Here is a 27,478-nt window from a genome sequence, read left to right on the forward strand (position 1 = left end):
TACAGATGTAATAAATTCATTTGAGTAATTAAAAAAATAATAATAAATTTAAAAAAAAGAATAATTGGTACTGGAGTTCCCGTTGTGGCTCAGTGGTAATGAACCCAACTAAGATCCATGAGGAGGCAGGTTCCATCCCTGGCCTCACTCAGTGGGTTAAGGATTCAGCGTTACTGTGAGCTGTGGTATAGGTTGAAGACGCAGCTCGGACTCTGAGTTGCTGTGGCTGGCAGCTGCAGCTCTGATTCGACACCTAGCCTGGGAACTAGGCAGAAGGTTCAGCCCTAAAAAGATGACGACGACGACGACTAATTGGTACTAATTAATCTGCCTCCTCTTTCTCCCGGAGCTTCTCATAGCATAAAGATGAAACAGCAGCTAGAGGGCTTTGGCCTGACAGCTACTGGGCTGTTACGAGGACAGGCTTTCTGCCCGTGGCCAACCACAAGCAAAAAAGAAACAAATCTCCCCAAAATCCCATTAAATTGTATTGTGGGGGTGGTACAAGGGGAAAAAATCCTTTACTGAAATATAAGTGGGTTTAATTAAGCAGTTGTGGAAGGACATGGCCCTAGCAGTGAAAAACCCATAAACAAGAGAGGATTTGTGGGAAAATAAATTTAACCTTGAAAAGAATATAGCATATTCACACAATCAAATGACTCTTTTCTTTGCAAAACATATCCCTATTGAACCCCTTTAAATTTTAGATCCCCTTGGCAATGAGGGGAGAACTACAAAATTCTTAATCTAAATTGGTGAAAAGGAATGCCAACCAAAGTTTAGTTAGCAATGAGGATAAAGAAACTCACAAATTCCAATATGAGAAACTGAGGCAATATGTACTGATTTATTCTCTGAGGAAATATGGGTTGGCTATCCACCATCTGGTGCCACTCTGTCCAAATATGGTACCTGCCCTGTTATAGGATATGGTCCCATATGGGGATAAACTTTTAACAAATAGTGATCTTTTTTTTTTTTTTTTTTTTTTTTTTGCTTTTTGGGGACACAATATGTAAATATACATTATATTCCACATGCATGTATATGGATTTCTATACATATATTTCTCTGAAGAAAAGGAGTGCTGTACAGAGAGAAATTTTTTTTAATCTTAATTTGGAGGTCAAATAAGATTTCCTGGAGAAAGTAGCATTGAGTTTAGACCTAAAAAATTACTACATGTTAGTCTAGGTAGAAACATTCAACTTTGCAGGAGTACTTTAGATTGCAAAAATACATAACTGAATCTGAAAAAAATTTTTTTAATTTCTTAATTTATGTAAGTTTCTTTAATTTCTATTTTATTTTTTAAATTTTTTTCTTTTTTTATTGTTATTTCCCCAATACAATTTTTTTTCTACTGTACAGCATGGTGACCCAGTTACACATACATGCATACATTCTTTCTTCTTCCATTATAAGTGACTAGATGTAGTTCTCGGTGCTACACAGTAGGATCTCATTGCTAATCCATTCCAAAAGCAATAGCTTGCATCTATTAACCCCAAGCTCCCAATCTGTCCCACTCCCTCCCCTTCCCCCTTGGCAACCACAGGTCTATTCTCCAAGTCCATGATTTTCTTTTCTGTGGAAAGGTTCATTTGTGTCATATATTAGATTCCAGATATAAGTGATATCATATGGTATTTGTCTTTCTCTTTCTGACTTACTTCACTCAGGATGAGAGTCTCTAGTTGCATCCATGTTGCTGCAAATGGCATTGTTTTGTGCTTTTTTATGGCTGAGTAGTATTCCATTATCTATATATACCACATCTTCCTAATCCAGTCATCTGTCAATGGACATTTGGGTTGATTCCAAGTCTTGGCTATTGTGAATAGTGTTGCAATGAACATGTGGGTGCATGTAACTTTTTTAAGGAAAGTTTTGTCCAGATATATGCACAAGAGTGGGATTGTTGGGTCATATGATAGTACTATATACAATTTTCTAAGGTAACTCCATGCTGTGCTCCACAGCGGCTGTACCAGCTTACATTCCCACCAACAGTGCAGGAGGTTTCCCTTTTCTCCACACCCCCTCCAGCATTTGTTATTTGTGGACTTCTTAATGATGGCCACTCTGACTGGTGTGGGGTGGTATCTCATGATAGTTTTTAATTAGACATTAAGAAGCAGTTAGAGAACCTAAACTAGCACCCACATGAATCTGATCTGCCCGGGCTTTTTTTTTTTTTCCGGCTGTATCCACAGTATGTGAAAGTTCCTAGGCCAGGTATCGAACCCATGCCATAGCAGTGACAATGCCAGATCCTTAACCCGCTGCTCCACAAGAGAGCTCCTGCCCTGGCCTTTGACAGTACCAGTTCAGTGTTTTTTCCACCCTGCCATGCTCTTGCCATGTGCACCCTCCCCCTCGCAGCCCCTTCGCCCCAGTCCCAAGAACTCATCTTCTTTAAGCTAAAGACAGTAAGTGAAAGACAAGTCGGCCTCAGTGCTGATAATTTTGAGCAACTGACAAGTGGCTCTGCTCTTTTGACCTAAAATTCTTCCAGAACCTGTCCTTTCTGATACATTTCTTGCATAGGAAAAAATAAAGAAAATGTAAGGGAAAATTGACTTCTTTGAATCTCAAGCACAAAGATTGCTCTTTTACTGCTCATTGAGGAAATTATCATTTTTAACCTTGATACAGATTTGGACTTTAAATTAGCTAGAAATCCTCTAATATTCTAGCATTGTTCATTCAGCTCTGGAGAAAACAGCCTGTGCATAGGTTCTCTCTCTTCTCTCTCATGCACACAGACACACACAGTCACACACACACACACACACACACACACACTGCAACAGACATTGAGAAAATATTCTAAAGTTCGGCCTTCATTCTCCCTAAATAAAGGAATCCCATTTCAGACTCCTCCATAAAGAGGATTTCTACAGTCTTCTTTTTAATATTACAAACACTCTAGAATTTTTAAGGAAATCTAAAGATTTTTAGTTTACTCCCTTCTAATCAAATCACCAGATTTGTCAGCTCTATAGATTTGGGGGACAGAATATTGCATTTTAATTTGAAAGTGTAAAGTTGAGATTTCCCCCTAAAACTTTAGTTGTCATATTTGCTTTGTACTGATTATTTATGGAGCAGCATAACAGTGTGAGATTCTTTTTGATAAATGGAACATAAAAGTAAATAAAAACAAACAGAAAACCTTTGCTCTGAAGGAGTTATCAGCGAGCACCTCTCATCTCCCCAAGCTATCAGTTCGATTTACTAAACAGTTAAGATGATAAAGCACCAAGGCTCTTAATTTATTCTATTCCATTCATTTTCTTTCCTAATGTCAGAGAAAACAGGGCAAGGACTGAGTGTGAGCAATAAGGGACCCAGGAAAGAGAATATCAGGGCATGCATCCAGATCGTAGCAATTCTCTGAAAGAAAAATTGGTTTCTATGGAGAGTTTGACATTCCAGGACAATGAAATGCCCTAGGCTGTGGTTTCTGCCCTGATATGCAAACAAGCATTTGAAGCTGTATCCTGGGTGGGTGGAGGGCAGGGAGATCAAGGTTGCCTGCCCACACCTTTGTAAATCTGTCCTGCTACCCTACTGTGCTCCATAGACACATAGACCCAGGTGTAGGGTGTATCAGAACAGAGTGTCAGAGATCCAAGCTTGGATTTTCCCATCTCCACAAGGGGGTCCCTGGAAGGAATTAGACACACATTTTAAGGAAAGCATTGTAATCTTCCTTCTTATAGCTTGTGCACTGTGTAAGTTGGGAATACTTCCTCATTTCTGATATGCTTAGTTCCAGCTCTAACTCTAGATTATTACAGAAGATATGGTGGAACAAAGCTTTTCATATCCCGAATTTTTTAAATAAATCCTTGTCTTCAAATAAAACCCGCAGACATGGGGTTGTGTAGTAGACAACGCTTGAAAAACAAAGTTCCCAGCTAGTGACCTAAAAAGCTTAAGAATGCAAGGCACTGAATGAGCTATTTTCCTTGTTATGAGAATAAAAGATGAGGAAATAGTTATAAAATAGATTCCTTGCAGACACAAGAAGTGTAACCGTAGCCTTGTGTGGTGAAGTTTCTTGTTCATCCGATTTTTACTTGCTTTGTGCCTCACTGCTAAATTGAGCCTTGAAATTGTGGTTTATGAGAAGTAAACAAAGCAGGACTGCCAATCACTGGATGGGAAGGTTAGCCTAATTTGAGGCTCAGTGTTTCAAAGTCCATTTTTGCAACGGACCTGGCATTTAGCTCTTCCCAGTAACAAGAATGTCATGCTGCGTGGGGTCAGCCTGGATACCTTTGCTTTATCTCTTAGCTCCTATCGATTTCATGGGGAACGGAGTTGCAATATATTAGGCTCTCTTAAGCCTCAGCAGCGATTAATGCTGAAGGGTTTTAGAAATAAGTAGATTCTGAATTTTCCTTGGATGTTATGACTACTCCTTACACTCTCTCTGTCACCTGCTTCACTTTCTTACTACTTTCCACTAACTGAAAACATCTCATTAATTGATTCTTGATGCTTTATTTACATGGTAATTTATTTACTTGATAATTATCTCTCTCCTCCAACTCAAACACAAGACCCATCAGAGCAAGGTCACGGAATTTTTTTGTTTTTGGTTTTTTGTTTTTCTTTTGCCACATTGTTCCCAGCCCAAGAACAGTGCTCGGCAAAATAATAGGAGCTCAATCAATTTCTGCTGTGTGGAGAGAATAAGCCATTTCCTAGGGTTGCACAGATAATAAATTTAACCCCGGCAACCTGATTCCAGACTAGACTATATTGCCTAAAGACTCTAATGTTTTCATTCAAGAAAACTCTTACCTGTTGATTGAAAGGACATAGGGCCACAGAACTATCTCCTGCTAAAACTCCATTTCAGAGACATTGCTTATACTGATCCACTCGGAAGGGAAAAAAAGTTCGGTTTGTTGTTGTTGTTGTTGTTTGTATTTTTTTTTTCTTTTATAGGGTCCTAGAGTAGCCACTGAGACAACTTAGATGGCAGGTTCCAGGTTGGAAAAGCTGTTCTTAGTGGACGGTATCCTCTTTCAGCTTTAGTGTCAGGTCTCTCTGTTCTGGGTTCATCTCTCTAGTGTGCGACTTTGCTGCAGCAAGAAGATGGAAAAGGCAGCCATCTATGTTTTCCAGTTTCTCTTCCTTTCCCCTCAACCTACAGCCTCTTTCAACTTCTGGTCTGCCTTTCAAGATATAATAGGGACCTTTGAGCGAAACATGGGTCATGAAATTTCCAGCCAGTAAGATCTGATCCCTCACCACCTCACACCTTTCCGCCAAGTCAGTAGCATGTGCTCTGGTTCTGCTACTTGCTCCAACTTACTTATGATTCTAGGATGAAGACCTGATGCAACTAACAGGAAACCTCAGGGTAAGAGTGGCTTAAACAAAATGTCCTTCTCTTAAGAAAAGAAGGGAGACGAGGGCTGTTAATGACACTCTGTGGTTTCGAAGCTTGGAGCTCTGTCATCTTGTTGCTCTGTTGAGCTCCAATCCTGAGGTTCCAGATGGTGTCATCTGCATTACAGACAGGTGGATGGAGGGAGCGATCCAAACAGTACAGGCTGGCTGTTTCTTACAGAAGGGAACCTCAGACGCTTATGTTAATATATATATTGTCGTCTCAGACACTTTCGTGTAAAGCCTTGTGCCCAGAACTTAGTCAGATGGCCACGTCAGGCTGCCAGAGAAGGGAGAAAATGGCACTTCATCCTGGGTTGCATGTGCCCAGACAACAATCCTTTTATTATTGAGAATGGGGAAATGGATACTGGAGTCAGCTAGCACTCTGCCACAGAAACATCTCCAAAATTGAATGCCAGGGAAGAAAAGGAAATTGTTGAAGACTATTGTAGAGGCAAATCATAGAAGAAATCATATATAATATGAAGGTAAAGTGTAAAGTGCACAATCACCCACACAGACATGCATATCCACGAAACCTAACTGTGCTTATGAAATCATAAGAAAAGGCCTGGGGAAGTTAACATCAAACAGATAAGAGGGGTTGCCTCTAGAGAGGGAAATGGGATGAGATTTGGGGATTTTGAAAGTGAAGTTTCGCTTTTTACTCAAACTATTTCTAAAATAAACTGTTTAAATTTTTATATTGAAAGTACATTTATTATTTGCGTTAACTAAAATATTATTTCATTTTATTTTTTGCTCTTTAGGGCTGCACCCATGGCATATGGAAGATCCCAGGCAAGGGGTCAAATCGGAGCTACAGCTGCCGGCCTACACCACAGCCACAGCAACACAGGCAGGATCAGGGCTGCCTCTGCGACCTACACCACAGCTCACGGCAACACTGGATCCCAGACCCTCTGAGCAAGGCCAGTGATGGAACCCTCATCCTAGTCTGATTCATTTCGCTGTGCCACAAGGGAATTCCCATTATCTAAAATTTTAAAGAAATAAAATAAAAACACCATGAAGCTCCAAGTAGAGTAATTATATTTCGTGTATAATTAAGGAATTATATATTGTACATAAGCACAATATGACATAGTGTAATGGTTAGATACTGGCTGTGTAGCCAGAAGATTCTGTTAGCCATTAACCAGCTGTGCCCACTTAGGCAAATTCCTTGAGCTCATCCTTCCTTAGTTTTTCTCTTCTGTGAAGTGAACCAAACAATATCTATTTGGCAGGGTTATTGTGGGCAATATTTGAAATGTTGTTTGTCAAGCACTCAGAGATTAACTCTTTTTGCTTGCCCATGTATTCAACATTTACAATAAATATACAACACACATATAAATAAACATGTAAACATGTAATCAAAAATTTATTAAGGTCATCCAGTATAAAACAAGTATGTAAGCCATCACCGAAAGTTATAGAAAATAATTGACCAAGGCATCAAGGGCCAGCTGAAGGTGAAGGAAAGCCTCGAAAGGGAAAATGGGCCATTATAGGAAAAACACCCAACATTTAGTGCAAAGAAAGTAGTCACATTGTCACAAGGCAATGAGCTGGTGGAGGTGCCTTTTCTCTTTGCAACCTTGAGCTCAGTAACATTTTGCTTTAAAGTAAAATGGATATCCTGGCTTTCATAAATCCAGGTGTTGACCCCAATATAATTAACACCCAAATGAGTACGGTTACCTTGGATCTAGAGGCAGGCAGCCCTGAAGTCCTCCTGGGTGACTTGGCATCATGGGCACATGACTTGACAGCTGATGGAGGTACAGTTAGGTCACATCACATCCAGGGGATGGGTTTTAAGGTCAACCGGTGAGTCCATAATACTTTTAACATCCTTTTAACCACTTGTAGAGTATAGCAAACTTCGCATGGGGTTGAAGGGGACTTAGTAGGTTCAATTTTGGCTCCAACCTCTATCCTCACCCACACTCTGGCAGTCTCAGTATAGAGAGTGTATTTCTCTGCCCCTCGACTTTGGTGACTTGCTTTGGCTAATGATACATAGACAGAAGTAACTGTGCCAGTTCCAAACCCAGGCCTTAGGAGATTGCATGAGTTTCCACTTGCTCCTGAACACCCCTGCCAGCACTATGAGAAGCACCCGCTCACCTAGCTTAGTACCCGCTCACCCAGCTAGCTCATGGTCCCAGGAGAAAATAAGAAAACAATATATTGAACAGAGCTGATCAGCAAACCCATGAGAGAAGAATAAAAGTCTATTTTATGCCACTGAGAGTTTGTGTTCTTTGATAGAGAACATTATTTCGGCAATAGCTAATTAAAACATTGATCTTATAAATAGGTATAGAATAGAGTATATAGTATGAGGCGGCGTATACTAAGAACATATAATGAAAATATAACTTAAGTATTTCACCTCACTGTCATCAGGGCCAGATGATTATAGGAAAAGAGGCACAATATCCACTGGCAACAAGATTTTCAGAGGACAAGGGGATCTCTTTGAAACCTGAAGAAAATTATCAGCTCCAAAAGTATGGGGGGGAGGAGTATGGAGGGGGATCTTAACATGATTTAATTAAATAAATATCTATAAAATAAAATAAGGTCAACCAGGGACCTCCCACTGTGGCCCATCAGAAATGAATCCAACTAGCATCCATGAGGATGTGGGTTTGATCCCTGGCTTCGCTCAGTGGGATAAGGATCCAGCGTGGCTGTAAGCTGTGGTGTAGGTTGAAGACACAGCTTGGATCCAGTGTTGTTGTGGCTGTGATGTAGGCCAGCAGCTATAGCTCTGATTCTACCCCTGGCCTGGGAACTTCCATATGCCTCAGGCACGGCCCTAAAAAAAAAAAAAAAAAGAAAAAGAAAAAAGAAAAAAAGAAAAATCATAGATCCTCCTTTGCAAAGACAAAAACAAATCTTTATAGACTTCACTTTTCTAAGCAAAGAATGGGAGCTGTATCACAATAACAGAAATAATAAGTTCGAACTAAGAGTTACTTTTTTCCCTCTCTGTTGTGTAAAAATGGATTCTGACAGTTCTGATAATCTAGAGGCAATCTACAACCATTCAAGCATTGTATGGTGATTTATGTCACAATAAAAATCATCTGCAGATGCCCCAAGACATGGAGCAAATGTCATCTATATGATAAAGTTCCTCAAAATAACTGAGAAATTGCAGGCCACTTGGTCCAAAGTGCAATCAGCAATGTATTGTATATCACTGACTTATAACTGTTACAAATATTTATAATAATGGAATATATTGTTTAACACGATGAAGCCTGAAAAGGCTCATTAACTCTAAATTTGATTCAGTAACTCCATTTCTTTTCATTTGCAGACGCAAGAGTCTGTAATTTTGTAACATCAGTTTGTTATATGAGCTGTGAACCCTGCTTAAATCTAGATTCATATTTGGTTTAGTGCAGAATAAATATTAATATTGGGATTTTTATTTCTTTTTTTATAATGATTTTTATTTTTTCCATTATAGCTGGTTTACAGTGTTCTGTCAATTTTCTACTGTACAACAAGATGACCCAGTTACACATACATATATACATTCTTTTTTCTCACATTATCATGCTCCATCATAACTGACTAGATTTAGTCCTCAGTGCTACACAGCAGGATCTCACGGCTTATCCATTCCAAAGTCAATAGTTTGCATCTATTAGGGAATTAAGGGGTTTTTATTTCTAAAATGCTTTTCTGAACAAATTCATTCATCTCCTTTATTTTTCTTCTTGGGATTTCTAGACTACAACACCAATTAGAAATTGTGGAATCATAGAATTTTAGGAGTTGAGGATCTTTGAGGTCACAGAGATTGGAAAAATATGGAGGAGTTCCCTTGTGGTGAGAAAGGCTAAGGATCAGGCATTGTCACTGCAGCTTCTCAGGCTGCTGCTGTGGTGCAGGTCGCAGGTGTGATCCCTGGCCCAGGAACTTCTACACTTGATCTTGGCCAAAAGGCTGAGAAGCAATAGCCCAGGAAGTTCTACATGCTAAAAAAAGAAAGAAAAATGTGTTCAATGATTCATGACTGTAATAAGCTAAATAATAAAGGTACCAGGACTATAATGACCTTCACAGATGTCAAAAAGAAACGAATGGTGACTAATGCAACAAAATGAAGGTTAGATATAAAAGGTGAAAATAAGTAATCAACAACTAGAGATTGAAATTTAATAACTTAAATAAAGTAGATCTAAACCGGAATAGATCACTCAAAGGAAGATGAGAATATTGCAGAGTATAGTGGGAAATTTACTTCAAAATATGTCCTTGTTCACTCTGAATCCCATGTCAGACATTAATATTTTTATTGTGTTTCTTGGACCTTTTTCTGCTGCTCAACTGCTGAGTGTTTTGTTTCTCCTGCCTAAATGAATTACTCTGAAACATCACCAAATTGTAACATGACAAAAAATTACCCAAGAAATATTTATCGAGAAATTAATCTTACTCTGTATTTTCCCATGAGGAGATACAGTTTTAGATTATTTGTAAAGTTTTGCAGTTATCCTTCTTTCTCTTCTGCACAAAGACCTCTTATACAATGATATGATATTTTGGATAAGATTTGTTAGGATATCAGATTAGATTTGTTAGGCTATCAACCAGCATTTTTCCTGTAATGCAGAGTTCTAATTCCTCCAGCCATTGCCTTCCATCAGGCTTCCTTTCCATACCTATTCTTGTAGCAGTTGATTTGCCTTAGCCAAATAATCCATGACAGCTTTCAAACATTCTCTTACTTGTCTGAGAAAGAGAAAGTGGGTGTAGAACAGCGTTTTTTTTCAAATTTTAGCAACTTTCAGATAATCTGAAGTGTTAATGAAAACACAGATTGCTGGACCAGCTTCACGGGTCTCTGGTGGGCCTGATGAGGTGCATATGTAACAGGCTACTGCTGATGATCCTGATCTGGACCCACCTTCCAGCATCATAGCTGTAGAGCACTGGGAAACTAGGGAGCTATACAACCAAGGGCTGCTGTGCCGTTCTCAGCGTTGTTGCAGGTTGTAACCATCACAGCTAACCCCCAACTGTAGGGTCTGTCACTTTGATTCCCTCTCCTCAAATATGAGAGATCTACTTTTTTATACTCACTTTTCAGATTGATTTTGATCTGCTTTGACCTGACATTTCTAGTGTGCCATCCTAGAAGGTCAAGTTCTTTTACTGGACTTTTTTTTTTTTTTTTTTTAATTTCTCAGGTATAGCTCAAAACATTAAAACTCTATTTCCAGGATTAACGTCGTCTTCCCCAGTGTGCTACAGCTTTACCAGAATAATTTATGGTCAAGTCCTCTCTGCCCTCACATCCTCCTTTCCCTACTCAAAGCCTCTGGAATAGATAAACAAAAATATGGAGTCTGGATAATTTTGTCTTTCCCACTCTCTGGGCTAACGCCCAGGTATGTAACTACTGTCTTATTAGCAAACAGAGAGAAGAATGACCTCTGTCCAGAAACAAAAGCAAAGTTACAGTTTTTCTTGAATTACCTATTGGTGCCTCGATTGCCCCCATATATGTCCTGGGTTATTTATTTAAGGAAACAATATATCTAAAAAGAGATCTACAAATATAACCAATGAATTATAGCATTTTATAATAGGAAAAATTGAGAACAAGCAAAATGTCCATCAAGGCAGCTTCCATCTGGAGGCTCCACTGTCCCCTAAATCTTAATAGAATCCACACAAAAAATATAAAAGGTAAGGAGAGAGGGCTTGTAGTGTAAAGCGGGGGATGGCAAACTTTGGCTGGTGGACCAAGTCTGGTTCACTGCCTGTTTGGGTGCACGTAACAAACTGCTTGTAAAACACATATAGCTATGTTTTTCCATTTTAAAATGGTTGGAAGAAAAAAAATCAATACGCTAGTAATATTTCATGACATGAAAATTTTATAAAATTAAATGTCAGGGTTCATAAACAAAGCATTGTCAGGACACAGCCCCACTCAGACATTTACGTATTGTCCAGAGCCTTTCTTTCTTTCTTCTTTCTTTTTTTTTTTTTTTTGTGCCCTAGTGACAGATTTGAGACATTCCCACAGAGACCCAGGATGACCCACCAAGTCTAAAATATTTCCTTATCTGGTCCTTTACAGAAGTTTGCTAACTTCTAGTCAAAGATGTGGAAATGGTTTGTAAACTAAGTAACCCAACTGTTTCTTTGCTGTTGAACTTCTCTCCCTTCAGTGTGGTTTCTTAGATCCACTTGGGGGCTCCTGGTTGCAGCATTTCCAAACTGACTTGACTGAGGAGCCCTCCTTTTGATGGAAGATTTCACACCGTACATATAAAAAAAAAAAAAAAATCAGTTTAGGAAATGTTGTTCTGGAGCACAATGTGGGGACACAAATTTAAGAAAAAGTAATAAAGAGCTAATGATGCAATTTCAGATTGCTGGGACTGCCTTGCAAGCATCGCCCAGGGAAAAAGAGGGTTTGCCTTCTAAATGTCTCTCAAATTATATCCATGGGAAATACAGATGGCTCTTCCTTGGGAATATAACAATGAGGGAAAAAATCAACTTTGAGGAAAAAACCTTTTCTGTTAACGAAATAATCGCACCATCTCTGTTACAAAAAAGAAACAGTAATTCTAAATATAGATAAATGTCACAGGGAAAAAATGGCTATGTTGGCTCAGCAGAATGTTTTGCAAATGTCAATGCTAAAAACACTAAGCTTGAGCTATGTATAACTGCAATTCCTAAAAGCTTTGGAAAGTCAGTAATTGTTACGTAACAGCCATCACCATTTCGCTGGGGATTTTAAGAGGATCAGCCTGTTCGTTCCCAAATAACATATTCTCCTTGCGTGAAGTTTTAGCGACCTCTAGTGGCTGTCATGTTATAGTGCTTTCTGTTTTCTCAAACTCTCCGTAAAAAAAATTACAGAAATGTCATGCATTCTTTTCCAGATTCTAAATGTTAATCTTTTTATTTAACAAGTATTTGTTGAGTGTTTATCATGCTGTTGGCACTATTCTGAGCATCAGGAGAGAAAAGCACAAGGCGAAGAGGCAGATGATGGAGCCGTAGGGCAAATGCAGTGACTTAAAAAGCTGTTTTGATTCCTAACATATGATATCACTTATATGTGGAATCTATTATAAAAAAATGATACAAATAAACTTATTTACAAAACATAAAGAGACTCACAGACTTCAAAAACAAACTTATGGTTACCAGAGGGGACAGGCGGTGAGGAGGGATGGGCTGGGGGTTTGGGATTGGCATTTGCACACTGTGGTCTATGCAATGACTAGAGTTCTGCTGTATAGCACAGAGAACTCTACCCAGTATTCTGTGATAATCTATGTGGGAAAAGAATCTGAAAAAGAATGGTTATGTGTATGCCTGAGTCACTGAGTCATACAGCAGAAATTATCACATTATAAATCAACTATCCCACAAAACTTTTTAAAACGGGAGGGGAAAAAAAGCTGTATGACTCTGAACATGACTACTTTTGACTTACCTGATCCTTGGTCTTCTCACAGCATTGTTTTTTTGTTTGTTTGTTTTTCTTTTTAGGGCCATACCAGCAGCATATGGAGGTTCCCAGGCTGAATCAGAGCTACAGCTGCTGGAAAGAATTTTCTTGTTATTTAAAGAAGTTAAAAAAAAAGCCAAATCAAAAAAATCACAAAGTGATAACAGAATGAGGTGAAGCCAAATGAATTGTGTATGAGAAAAAAAAAAATCACAATGCAATACGCTTAGGTTTCATTCTCTTAAAGTTTCTCTACTTTGCAGAAAACTAAGATTTTCTTCCACATAATAATTTGATTTTTGTTGCCACTTCAATTATATTTTGTATCATCTCAACATAGCTATTTTGAAATGTAATGATAAAGAAAAAATGTCCTATAATAACTAAGAATTTCTCCCTTTTCCCCTAAAAAAAATTTAAAAATTAAAAATTAAAAAAAAATTAAAAGAGGAGTTCCTGTCATGGCTCAGTGGTTAACGAATCCAACTAGGAACCATGAAGTTGTGGGTTCGATCCCTGGCCTTGCTCTGTGGGTTGAGGATCCGGCGTTGCCGTGAGCTGTGGTGTAGGTTGCAGACGCGGCTCGGATCCCGCGTTGCTATGGCTGTGGTGTAGGCCGGTGGCTACAGTTCCCATTAGACCCCTAGCCTGGGAACCTCCATATGCCATGGGAGCGACCCTACAAAAGGCAAAAAGACCAAAAAAATAAAATAAAATAAAAGATTTATGGGAAGTAACCTCCCCACCCCTTTTGGAGGTGCTATTCTTGCGTTTGCATGTGACACCTGGAGTTTCTGCAGCTGTCTGTGACTGTGAGAGGAGACATTGATGACACCCTGAAGGTGGCACAGCAGACAGGTAGAAAGCATCTGAGAGCTTGAGATCAGAGTTAAACTTTGGCTTTGCCAACCTCAGAACTATCTACCGTTGGACTTCTTGTAACGTGAGATATGAAGCACATTGTTTTTTAAGCCATTTTTAGTTGAGAGCTCTGTTAGGTGCAGCTGAAGTGTTACTTACACATCCCATAAGGTGTTGCCACTCTCAAGGTCTCTAGGCTTCAAAATGTCTGGACTTGGTAGATTCCTTTCTTTGAATCATCTACAAAATATACTCAGAGAGTTATAGTTAAACCTAATCTATCCCATCGTTTTCTTACTAGTGGAGCAACAGACAAAAGGGGAAATTTTATGAAGGAGAAGATACTAGTAAAATATCTGTTGGATGAGGATGATATCACCCAGCCTTTGCTTTTGTGAAAAGGTGCGCAGTTCCTATTTCCTGCCACGATGTACCAGGGATAGAGGCTGTTACTTCTACCCACATATAGGCTCATTGAGAGAATTAGATGGAAACGTGAGTCTGAAACCTCGATTCTCACTGGGTAAGGGTTTCCCTCTTTTCCTGCTCTCTACCAACTTATACCTTCTCATCCATCAAACCTCATGGAGAACGCACCTTCTCACACGAGCTCTCTCCAGATTAAACTGATCGGTTCGTTTGGGTCCCCTTGGCACTCAAGACTAGGGTCTGAGTTTAGGTACCACTGCTAAGTTTTCTGCTGCATGTGGGCCTATGCCACTCTCTAGTCTCACACCAGGATTGCAGAGAAGTCAAGCAAGGCAGAGATGTCAGCCTCCGCTTCCTTGTGAGTATGGGCGTTCTCTGACTCCTCCACCCTATCCACCCCCCAACATTTAGCCTTCAGACCTAAACATAGTCCACTGCCCAATGCTTGCCAAGAACCGCCTGCCTTAGCGACCCTGCTAACATAACAGTGCCGAGCTCCACAGACCGGCTGAGGACAGTGACCTGGCTCTTTAATATGCAGGCTGCGAAGTTCCTCTTTTGCTTTATAAAAGCCACTTCCTCTCCCCGAGTGGGGAGGATCTGGTTACTTGTGCGGGGAGAAGCTGGAGTGGGGCCAGAGAGCTGATAGCACTATCACCCGGAAACAGAGTCCTGCTCCATATCAACAGTCAGGACAGACCTTCCCTTGTCATGTACTTGCTGGACATTCTTGAAATGACTCATGTAATAGCCAAAGACTGAATAAGCGCCTTTTATGTGCCTGGAACCGTTCTAAGTGCTTTTGCAGTGCTTGAATAATTTAGTCACAATTTTTGCATTTAACCATCACAGCACATTGAGGAGATAGGTATGATAATGATCTCTTTTCCTTCTGGGGAAACAGAGGCACAGAGACATGAGGAAACCTGCCCAGGGCGAGGTGACCAGTAAGTGGCTGATCTGGGTGTCAACCTGGGACGACCTCACTCCAGAGCCTGCACGCTTCCCCACGCATGAAGCCACTGTGAGTGCTTGGTGCCACTGCTCCCCCCATTCATGCCTGATCTGTTCAAAAGGCATGGATGAGCACCTACTGTGTGCAAAGAGCAGGTGGGTTGAAGACACGTTAGACACCATCTCTGCTGTAAGCAACACCACCGTCCAGTTGGGAAACCAATTGAAAAATAGGTAAGGGAGACCCTGCATCTTCCAGACTGGTCTTAATAGGCTGTCAATCACCTGTCCACCATCTTCTATTGCAATAGGTCAGGGCTCAATGAAGATTTTTTTTTTTTTTTTTTTACAATATTTCCTTGCTGGATATATTAGTTTGTCAGGGCTCCCAAAACAGAGACTGGATGGCTTTCAACAACAGAAGTTTATCTTCTCACAGTTCTGGGAGCTAGAAGTTCAAAGTTAAGGGGTCAGCAAGGCTGGTTTCTTCTGAGGACTCTCTCTTTGGCTTATAGACAGCTGTCCTCACCCTGTGTCTCCCCGTGGTCTTCCCTCCATGCCCATGGCCAAACATCCTCTTCTTAGAAGGACACCAGTCCAATTGGCTTAGGGCTCAATCTAAAGACCTCATTTTAACTTAGTTACTCCTTTTTGGTACCTTTTTTTTTAATCAAAATATAGTTAATTTACAATGTTGTGCCAATTTCTGCTGCACAGCCAAGTGACCCAGTTACATGAATATACACATTCTTTCCCTCATATCATCCCCCGTCCTGGCCTATCCCAAGACTAGACCCAGTTCCCCGTGCTGTACGGTAGGATCTCATTGCCCATCCATTCTAAATGTTACCTACCTCTTTAAAGAGCCTTTCTCCAAATAGTCACCTTCCTAGGTACTGGGGGTTAGAACTCCAATATCTGAATTTGAGGGGGCTATAACTCAGCCCATTGCAATGTATTAACTTCCCCTTTCTACCAACTTCTCCAAAAAGGACTCTGACATCTTTAATGACTGTAAACCTCCAGCACTTGTAAGAATTAAAAACCTTTCTCGCTTGAGGCAGGGAAAGAAGCACATAATTATGTGTACTGCAAGCAAAGTGTGTAATTAAGAAGTTGTAAATGATTCCTGAGGACAAGCTTTTGGTTATGCAAAGACACTACCTAGAATCGCTTTTATAGGCTGATTCAACATTCTTCTCATCACAAGATATTACACATATGTGTACCTCGAAATGAAGTTTATCCTAATCACAAAAAAATAGGTCCAATTTTCCCTTTTTATCTCCCAGAGGTGGTTAGTATATCTCAAACATCTTCTGGGGCAGGATAACATGAAAAGTTGGTCCTTAGAATGAGGATAAAGTAAACAAAAGGGTTGAGAAGATCTTATTCAATGATTCATAGTAAGACCCATTATCCATTTTAGTGAAATCAAGGGCAGGGCTTCCTGTGGGTGAACTTCACCATTTTTAATATAGATAAATAACACAATTATGATAAATACAAATAAATATATATTATATAATATATAAAGAGTATGTGACATAATTAATAAAATACATAATCTATAAATAACATATACTATAATAAAAAAGAAATAAAAAGATAGCACTTTGTAATTTACAGTGTGGGTGGGGTTTTTTTGGCTGTAGGTATCCAATTTATTTATTTAACTTCTAGGAGTATAATTGACTCATAATGTTGTGTTCATTTCAGGTGTACAGCAAAGTGAATCGGTCACGTATATAAATATATCCATTCTTTTTTCCCATGAAGTTTATTACAAACTATCAAGTAGATTTTCTGCAATGTGTTATATTAAAGTGATAGTATCATGTCACAGGCTGAAATAATATTCAGATAGTCCACACTCATTTTTCAAGAGGTTAGAATAGTCCTTCCCAGCACTGGTATTTAGCTACATTCATCTCAAAACCCATAACTTTAAAAAGGAATTCTCACATTTTCTTTTCATACGACTGGACAAAATTCCACAGTAGGTGTTTATTTAATCCACCCTCCAGGGACTCAGGCAATATTACTGAATTCCTATGTGAATGTCATCCTGGCATTCTCTTACCCACTGGAAAATCCTTGTGGCATAATCTAATTCCCTAATAAAACTTCATAGCTCAAACTTTCATGTATGTCGAATGATTCATAGCAACTGTTCCCAAATCGCTTGAGAGGGTTTAACAGATTGCTTAAAACCCATCGTTAGAGGAAGTTACAATTTTATCACTTTTACTAAACTACATATTTTCTTTAGTCATAAATGAAAGGTTTGTAAACGAACACAAGGCAGACTTAACATCTTGAATTTTTCCAAGAATTCAGTATTTGCCAATAATATCTCCCTGTGGAATCCATCAGAACAGCTTTTCATTTCTAAATGAAATTTAAAGCTGGTGTACTAAAGTCATTTTCCATGAAGAATTTTATTTTATCATAGGAACACATTTCCTTCCTGGAGGAATTTCAAATTGTTTGTAAATACAAATGTTATAAAGATTAAGAACATCATTTCCTTACCCATAAAATCCAGGCAACTTGGCAAACAAGGAATCACAGAAGAATTAAAAAAAAAAAAAAAAAAACCAACCAAACAAAAAAAACCCCTGCCATAACGCCAGAATTGTTCTATTCTATTTTAAGGTAAAATGTTAGAATAGATGATACTTAAGTTCCTCCTAACTCTAATATTCTTGCAATTTTCTGATTCCTCTAGATTATTACCACCCTGGCCAGAACAATGTATTTCAAAGAGTAAAGTGTAATAATAATATATATCTCTTTTAAAGGAAAACATTTCTTTAGCTCCCAGTGTTGACTTAAATAACTTTCATAATATTACTTAAATAGGTTCAAACACAAAACTAGGTTTATTCGTACAATTCCTATACAACTATTTATAAACAAAACTTATTTCCTAGTCAAATAGTACAAAAATTTAATTGAAAATAATTGATTCGTTCATTCATCCCAGAATTGTTTATTGCATATATACCATATACCAGGACCTAACGGTGGGGATGGGGAGGAAATGGAGCTAGAGCAGTAGAGAGCGCAGATGAAAATCCTTGCCCCCTAGGAATTTACATTCTTGTAAGGGAGAGAAAGGACCAAAAAAACAAGAAACACAAGTCAACTAGATACTAGGTTAAAAGGAAATAAGTTGGGGGCAAAGAATAGGAAAGGAAGCGGTAAGAGGAGGAGTGTCCGTTTTGAGAATGATCAGAGGAGCAAAGATTTGAACGAGGTTGGAAGGAGGCGAAGGGATGAGCCATGTGGGTACCCTGAAGAGCAGCTTTCCAGGGGGAACAGCCAGTGCTGAAGCCCTGCAGCGAGAGCACATGTGAGCTGTCTTGGAACAGCAGGGAGACGGGTATGGCTGGAGTAAAGGGACCAAAGATGATGGTAAAGGGACACTGGGGACAGGGATGCAAGATGTTGAGGGGGGACCCAGTCCTGAAGGGCTACATGGACTCTTCTCAAAGCTTTGCTGTTTACCCTAAATGGGATGGAGTGCCCCTGGGGGCTTTGGGGCAAAGGAGTGGCTCCACTGTGATGAACAGGATTACACGAGCCTCCCTCTCAACTGTGCAAAAGCTTAGGGAGGCCAGTTGCCCCCTGCAGAGGCAGTTTCATTCAAGGAGGAAATAATAGCTGGCCCCAGATCTAATTACTTCGGCCAAGATGGCTTGGGACTTTTGTTTGTTTGTTTGTTTGTGTTTTTTAATTATACTTGTTTACAATGTTCTGTCAATTTCTGCTGTATAGCAAAGTGACGGCCATACATATATATACACATTCTTTTTCTCACATTATCCTCCATCATGTTTCCTCACAAGTGATTAGATAAAGTTCCCTGTGCTCTACAGCAGGATCTCATTGCTTCTCCACTCCAAACAAGACAGCCAGATTTTCATCAAAATCCCTTTTCTCTACTTTGTGGACACAGAGTTAAATTGCCCCCTTTCCCAATCTTTCTTAATGTCTGATGAGGCCCTGTTACTGAGTTCGAGGTGATGGAATGTGATTTGAACTTCTGTCCAGCACAGGTGCATAGAAATCTTCTATGTAATTTTTAACACTCACTCTTCCTAATCTGCAGGCCAGACACAGAGACCTCAGAATAATACTTTAAAGCCCAGGGGATGATGGAGCCACATTATGAAAAGTCATTGAATGGCCATATGGAAGGCAGCCTGCCAAGCAGGAATGTCCTTATCGAACGTCAAATGAGCAAGAAATAAACTTTTGCCGATTTAGGCTACTGAGACTTTCGGGTTGGTTTGTCGGTGAAACAGCATTACTTATCATAAAAAATACAGTCAAATTCTCCAAAGAGCTTTTATCAATTAGATTGCCTCCATCCATCTGGATCTTTGTCTCTATCCCAACTTGTTCTAATCTTGGAAGTTAAAAGAGGATGTTATTTATCGAGGCCTTAAACCTCTAACAGATTGTATAATTCTCTTGGCTTAGGTCATACAGTTGCCTTTCATGGGATGTAAGATCGACAAGACAGTTTTCAGCAGGGCCACTTGGTGGGTTTCCTAGCTAACTAAGAGTGCTCCAATTCGGCTAACGTTCAATGGCAACTTTGTGTAGGGAGCAGTGTTAGTCTCATCCCAAATGTTGACTTTTTCGAACCTTCAGTTACACCCTCAACAAATTTTTCCATATGCCATATTCCTCATAATTCCAGAAACTGTTGCATATCATTCTAGGGAGCAGCCTACTTTCATAGATGCAAAGATGCCCTAGCCCATCCTTTTAGGATAGTTGATTCGTATTGTGAGATCATGCTCACCTGCTGACCCCTTTTCCTAAAGAATAAAATTAAAATTCTCTGAATGATACTGTGAATATTTCTTAAATTAAGCAATTTTTATCACATAATATCATATAATAATACAAGGAATGTTTTACCTGCAGACATTTTTTTTCCTTCCCAAGAAAATAGGGTCCAAGTCCCTATCATTTGGGTCTATAATGTGCCATGAATCTAAAAATTACTTTGACTTTGTCAACAGGACCAGCCCTACAAATGGCTCATTAAATGTGCACCCTTAAGTAATACAGTCAACCCCATTGCTGGTTAGATCATATCTCCTTTTCCTGAGTCCTAGGAAGAGTTAACTAGCAAAGTTAAGTTCTCCCTTCTAATGCATCAGTAAAAGGGACCACTGAGAAGCTGGTTATGTCCCAATGAGCAGTAGGTGGAAGGCAGTGGGACACTGAAAATCTCTGAACCCTGGGAACCCACTGAGGCAGCGATGGTTGATGTTACACACATCCTGACACAGTGATACCTAAAGATACAACTTGGCTCCTCGAAATCTCCACAGGATATAAAGGTTGGGAACCTGAACCATGTTAGAACCTCAGCATTGCATCTGCCTATGTTGTGGGCACAGCCCAAAAAAAAAAAGACCAAAAAAAAGGAAAGAAAAGAAAAGAAAAAGAAAAATAGTAATGCCAGGAGTTCCTGCTCTGGCACAGTGGGTTAAGGATCCAGCATCGCCACAGCTGTGGTATAGTTTGCAGGTGTGGCTCAGATTTGATCCCTGGCTCAGGAACTTCCACATGCCATGGGTGCAGCCACCTCCCCCCAAAAAAAGGAATGTTGTCTTCTTGCAACAGGGCCATGTGATGACTATAATTTGATGGACAGTTAGAAATTAGTACCAAAAGTAAAGTACAGTCTGTTTTCTCTCTGCGGGTTGGTTGAATCTGTAAATTCGAAAATCACAGGTATGGAGGACCACCTGTATTCACTGTTCTACATCACTTCATAGAAGGGACTTGGGGCATCCGTATATTTTAATCTGGCAGGGGGTCCTGGAACCAGTCCCCTGGGGATCCGGAGGGATGACTGGAAGCCAAAATGCGTGATGAGTCATCTCAAAGTCTTGACCTAAATAGCAAATTTGGCACAGAGCTGGGATTAAAACCCTGACACCTGTTCCTTTCAGTCTTAAGTCTGTCTCCCTCAATTGTGGAGCTTGCTCTATACTAGCCCAATGGGAAGAGGCTTCATTGTAACAGGGAAATTGTGCATCAAAGCATCCTTCTAAACAGCCAGCTATAAAGGGGCAGGGGGAGGGCCTGGATTCTCTCCCCTCTGTTTTTTGTTTTGTTTTGTTTTGTTTTTTCTTTTTAGGGCTGCCCCCATAGCATGGATGTTCCCAGGCTAGGGGTCAAATTGGAGCTGTAGCCACTGGCCTACACCACAGCCACAGCAACGTCAGATCTGAGCCACATCTGCAAGCTACACCACAGCCCATGGCAGTGCTGGATCCTTGACCCACTGAGCAAGGCCAGGGATCGAACTTTCATCCTGCATCCTCATGGATGCTAGTCAGAGCAGTATCTGCTGAGCCACGACAGGAACTCGCCCTCTGGTAATTTTGACAAAGCACAGTACAAAGCTGGTTGCAACCAGAGCTGTTATGGTCGCTCAGTATGCAATTCTCTGAATATCTTCACCTGTAAATACCTCCTCCCTTTTCTGGTGAAAGGGGACAAGGTGATCTTAAAAAGGACAGAAAAAGAAAAGAAGCCAGTTTTTTTTAATGTACCCAGTGATTACGGATCCAGCATTGCTGCAGCTGTGGCATATAGGTTGTAGCTTCAGCTCAGATTCGATTCCTGGACTGGAATTTCCATATGCCAAGAGTGCTGCCAAAAAAATTTTTTTAAAAAAAGTTTAAAAAAATGTACCCAATGAAAAGAAATAGTTATGAATACAAATTGAACAACTACGTGAGGAAACAAAAAAAAAAAAAGAAAGAAAAAGAAAAAAGGTATATGCGATCCAAAAAAAAAAAAACAAAAAAACTTTTCCATTGGTTTTGGCTTAAGTCTCAAGTGAGTTTTTCTAGGCTGGCTTTCCATATCTAGTCGCTCAAAAGAAATTCATGACATAAAGTTCTTTGGAGGGGGATGTGGTTAATAAGAAAGGCAAAGAAGCCCAACTTAAATGTCCAAGTGGTATCAAAGACTAAAATAAGTAGAACTCACTTGATCATTCGAAGGAGCAAAAAAGAAAAAGAAAAGTTACTTTTAGCAAAGTATCATATTCTGAAATTTGAGGAGTTAGGAAAGGAACAAAGAGCAGAAAGAAATGAATATCATCCGTTTCACACACCTTTTCCAAAAAAATAACCCTTACCTATAAGCTTCCATTTCCATCTGCTGTGCTTGTGCCAGAAATTACAAAGATTGTTGGACTCTGAAAGTTCTACTTTGCCTGGAGAGCTAGTACACGGTCTCAGAGAAGCAATACAGCCCATCAGTTAGCGTGGTAAATTGGCTGTGAAAGAGCAAATGAGGTAAAATTGTCTTGGGGGAGCTGAAGTGAACAAAGGAATTAGCCAGAGGCAAATGGGCCCCTGCCATTCTCTGCCAGGGGCTGCTGCTTTTTATTTCTGACGTGGATGAATACCTATAGGATGAATGCGTTTAAATCAAAACTGTCTCTACCATTTATGAAAATGAGAATACCTCCTTACACCCAAGAGCCCTGGGGACACCTGCTCGTTGTAGCCTGGGTAGAGAGAATTCCCGGTCAGAGGGGGATTCAACACTAAGCTGACTTCTAGTGATATTTCAAAACCAAACACTTCAGCGAGCTCGCTTTACTCTGGGGCCTGGTATATTAAGTAAGGCCAACCTTTGGAAAAGCAATTTTTTTGGGTATCTCAAGGCACCTTGAACCTAACATAGTCAAAACTCAAGATTCTTACTCCATCCAGCTCCTCCTGCAATCTCTCTCTCTCAGAAAAGGACCACTCCATTCTGAAACTGAAAACACTTCTGACTTGAACACAGCCTAAACCCAGATTGGGACTGGAACCGGCTTTTTTAATTAGAATTACTCTTCTGGTGTCTGGACTTACTGAGGCTCAGGTTCTTTCTGCCTCAGGGCAGAAGGAATTCAGTGTGGGACAAAGTGATAGGCAAGGAATAGATTTATTAAGACACGCGTGAGAGGTGCAAGCAAGCTGGTGAGGAGGCTTGGCCCCAAGCCTTAGGTGGGGTATATTGTTATAACCCAAAGAAAGTAGGGGAGTGGGAAAAGACTGCCTTCTTTCTAGTGCTCAAGTATACATCCGGCTTACATCACTAGCTCCTCTTTTGTATCAGGTGAGAGAGAATTTGACCTTATGGGGTCCAACGAGGACTGTCCTCGTGCTTATTCAAATCAGCAGAAGGGCGGTAACATACGCTAAAATACATTGAATTGACTCAGGTGTCCATATAATGGGGGTCTCCTACTTTGGAAGGTCATCTTTCCCTTAAATTCCTGTCCTTGATCCTAAGGATCATTATTTTGCTGAACTTGAATGCAGGCCCCATTTCACCTTTCACTTAATGATCTGAGGCATATCTCATGCTTTTGTTTAGGGTTTTATAAATATTTATGGTTTTCTTTAGGGTTTTATAAGCCTGCTTTGTTCCACGATGGACTTATGGTTTTCTTAAAGTTAAGCATTCGTTAACTCACAGTGGTCTCCCAAAGATCCCTAGGTTTCCCTCTCTATCTATGGGCTCCTGCTGGGACTTCCACAACTACCTGTGTAACTATCCTGTTCTATCCCTATCAATTCTACCAGTTGTTTAGACTCCAAACTGCAGAGTCCTTCTGGAATCCTCTCTTTCTTTCATATCCTGTTTCAAACACACCAGAGAATACTGTCTGTTCCATCCTCAAAATACAGCGAGGATCCAATCACTCCTCATGCTCACGGCCACCGTCATGGCCTCGGTCGCCATCCTCTGTTTCCAAGTTATGGTGATAGCTCTTGTTGCTCTCCTTGTGTCCATACTGGCTCTGTTGCTGAAACTCAGCCTCTGTCCACCAGTGCCAAATAGAAGCTTGGAGACAAAGTTTTGGGGGAAAGAGGAAGAAAAAAGAAAGCTTTATTTCTTGGCCAAGCAAAGGAGGCCATAGGAGGCTACCACACTAAAGACTGTGCCCTCCTCTGGGAGGTAGTCTCACAGCTTTGGAGTGGAAAATAGGGCCACAGATAAGGCTCCTGGTAGATGCAAGTTCTCATTCTCCTTCATTCTTCTTCAAAGTTGGTCTTTAGTGGCCCTGGGACTGGCTCTGGTGGTCTCTTACTTTCTGGAATGAAGAATGCTTCATCAAGTAGTTAATATCTTCCATTCATTGAGGGTTTTGGTTCTGCAGAAGAGCTCAAAGATATTGTTATGTGTATCCCTTGAGGAGGAACCAGGACCCCACCCCAAGGCTGCACTATTGTTTCTGGACTGCTCCTCCCTTGTCTCCGCATCCCTTCCCTTCCCTGATTAGCAACTGTTTGAACCTGCCCTTTGGAACCCAAGGAAGGTCAAGGAGGCTGAATGAAGGTCAATGGAGCCTTTTTCCTAAAACAAGAAATGGGGGACACAGAAAGGCTTTTCTGCCCAGGAGCCCCACAGGGCCCTGCTTGGTTTCAGCTCCAATACTGTCAGAATAAACTTTTAAACATGCATAGTCTGCATGTCAGACTATGTCACTTCCCTGCTTCAAACTCTCCAAAGGTTTTTCCTGTCACTCAGAATAAAATCCAAAGAGTTGATCTGCCTCTCGTCTCTCTGATCTCACTTCCTCTATTCTTCCTTCCTCTCACTTCTCTCCATCCTTATCTGTTTCTGCACCATTCTCCAGACACATCAAATAACAATCTCGCCTCAGGGCTATTGTACTTATGGGGCCCCGTTCCTAGTAAAACTAGCTGCCCCCCCCCCACATGGATCCTTTACTTCTTTCTGGATTCGGTTCAAAATTCACCTTATGGAAGCAGCTGATCTAGATGTAAAATTACACCTTCTATAAAATAGGTCACTCTTCCTCATTGTGCTGCCTTTTTCCTGGCATAATCGACAATTAAAATGTTGCTTTCTCCCACCCCAAAATGTCAGTTCTACGTACCTTATCTGTTTGATTCCCTACTGGATACCACTAACCCACTAACCACTAACCCAGCTCAGTGGTTCAGGTAGCGCTATCGGATAAAAGGAACAAAAAGAATGTTGTGCTCGGGGAGAATCACCAGCACAAGGCTGGAAACAAATTAATACCCCTCTGCAAGGTAGAATTTTTATTTTGTCATGAATTGGATTTCAGTTTCTCTGAAATAGTAGCTAATGGAAATCAAGATCTTAGAGATTACCATTCTTTTTTTTTTTTTTTTGCTTTTTAGGGCCGCACTCGCGGCATATGGAGGTTCCCAGGCCAGGGGTCTAGTTGGAGCTACAGCTGCTGGCCTACACCGCAGCCACAGCAATATCGGATCCTTAACCCACTGAGCAAGGCCAGGAATCGAACTCACAACCTAATGGTTTCCAGTCGGATGTGTTTCCACTGTGCCACAACAGGAACTCCCAAGATTACCATTATTCTTGTTGGAACCATTTAAGAGCAATGTTCAGACAGAATGTCTCATCATTACTAAACACTTCAGCTACTCCCCAGCACACACACAAGGACATTCTTCTACACAGCTACACTATACACATCCAAATTGCTGGACTTCAAGGCCCCTTTAGGAGACTGAACTCAACGCTTCTGGCCAAGACAGGAATTACCAGACCCTTATCATCGCCCCACCAGTCTCATTTTAATGCCCCTTCTCCCACCTTTAGCAACCTGGTCTACTCCTTCCTGCCTCCTACTGGGACAAGTATGGGGCCCACTTCTCACCTCACTCCTATAGAACCCTTATCAGCCCCCAACCAACCAGCAAGTGTATCTAAAGACCCTCTTTCCCCAACTAATCAGCAGGTCAGCAAGTGTATCATAAGATCTCTCCTCTCCCTGAGCTATAAAAACAGATACAACCATGCACCAGGGGTCGGCTCTTCCTGATTGTCGGGAATTCATCCTGCTGTGTTAGCAGTGCCCCTTCTCTTATCTCAAGAAACTCCTCTTTCTTTTCACCTTGCCATGCTGGAAAATTCTTTTTTCTGACCTGGGCGCACAGACCATGACACAAATCAGGAAATCGGCACTTGTAGGACACTCCCATCTAATCAACAGACTCCATTCAATTTTGGACACGTGTTTGTTTTCCTGTCTGGTCCAGGAGCCAACCCAGGATTGTTTATTGCATTTAGTTGTCATGCCTCTTAAGACCAATTGATTTTTCTTTCTCTGTCTCATGTAAACTTAAGAGTTTTAAAGAGTACAGACCTTTCATTTTGTAAGATGCTTCTCACCCTGTGTCCATCCAATGTTTCTCCACGTCCACACTCATTCTTAGCAGGATGTAACAGGAAAGATGCCGTGCTCTGCTCAGCACATCACATCATTGACACCAAGCAGGACCCTGTGCGACTCCAAGATCCAAATCCTTTCTGTGTCCCCCATTTCTTGTTTGTAGGAAATAGGCTTCATTCAGCTTCCTTGACCTTCCCTGAGCTCCAAACGTTGTTCAAACAGTTGCTGATCAGGGAAGGGAGGGAAAGCAGAAATGAGGAAGGGGCAGTCAAGAAATAGTGCAGCCTTAGGGTGCATTCTTTGTTCCTCCTCCAGGAATATATATAACAATATCTTTGAGTCCTTCTGCTGGATCTAAGGCCTTCATCCAGGAAGAATGGTAATTTCAGGCTGAGCACAGGATTCCTAGAGTACCAACTGTTCCCTAACCACCAACCAATCAGAAGAAAGACACACACCCTGTAGCCCTCATCCCAAATTTTGCCTTTAAAATTTCTCATCCCAAACCATCAGGGAGTTCAGGGTTTTTTAGTTTGAGCCACCCATTCTTCGTGCTTGGCCCTGCAATAAATCTTTCTCTGTTTCAAACTCCGATGTTTCAGTTTGTTTGGCCTCACTCTGTGCAGGGCACATGGACTTTTGTTTGGAGGCACCTGATATGATTTGATCCCTTCCTGGTGATGTTTATCTTGATCACCTGGCCAATTGGGTGTCTTCCAGGGTTCTCTTCAAAGAAGTCTCCTTTTCCCCCCTGTAATCAATAAGAATTTTTTGGAAGATACTTTAAGACTAGGTTAATATCCTGCTTTGGCTCAAACATCCACCCACCAGCTTTAACATCCACTGAGGACCTGCCAGAATCAACCAACATGGCCAAATGGTGACTTAACTATTTCCATCAACCATAAAAGAAGAGCTGTCCCTTATTTTTCATTTATTTATTTACTCCATCATTATTTATCCATTTATATTAGCATACATTCATGGACTACTGTTCTATCCAACAGGTTGTAATCACTTACTATCATTATTTATTTTGGTGGTCTATTTATCCCAGATTTGACCAG

The 27,478-nt window shown here is 40.5% G+C and overlaps 1 long non-coding RNA gene across 3 annotated transcripts; it reads right to left on the reverse strand.

Annotated features, from left to right (window-relative positions):
• Positions 1–8,866: 8,866 nt before the first annotated feature.
• Positions 8,867–26,636, reverse strand: LOC106504720 (uncharacterized). Of its 3 annotated transcripts, none has more exons than XR_001298411.3 (4): positions 26,385–26,636; positions 13,952–14,032; positions 12,917–13,024; positions 8,867–11,701 (listed from the first exon to the last, which is right to left on the reverse strand). It is a non-coding gene; the product is annotated as an uncharacterized LOC106504720 (long non-coding RNA). The 3 variants fall into 3 exon arrangements; XR_001298412.3 differs by having other exon boundaries at positions 12,917–13,021; positions 26,385–26,521; XR_014812892.1 differs by lacking the exon at positions 13,952–14,032 and having other exon boundaries at positions 11,316–11,701; positions 12,917–13,021; positions 26,385–26,507.
• Positions 26,637–27,478: the final 842 nt, after the last annotated feature.

This window comes from Sus scrofa, chromosome 8 (assembly GCF_054392235.1).
Source record: "Sus scrofa isolate SSC_HxYL_T2T_F1_AM1 chromosome 8, Sscrofa_HxYL_maternal_Yorkshire_Landrace_v2.0, whole genome shotgun sequence".
In the NCBI taxonomy this organism is placed as follows: Eukaryota; Metazoa; Chordata; class Mammalia; order Artiodactyla; family Suidae; genus Sus; species Sus scrofa.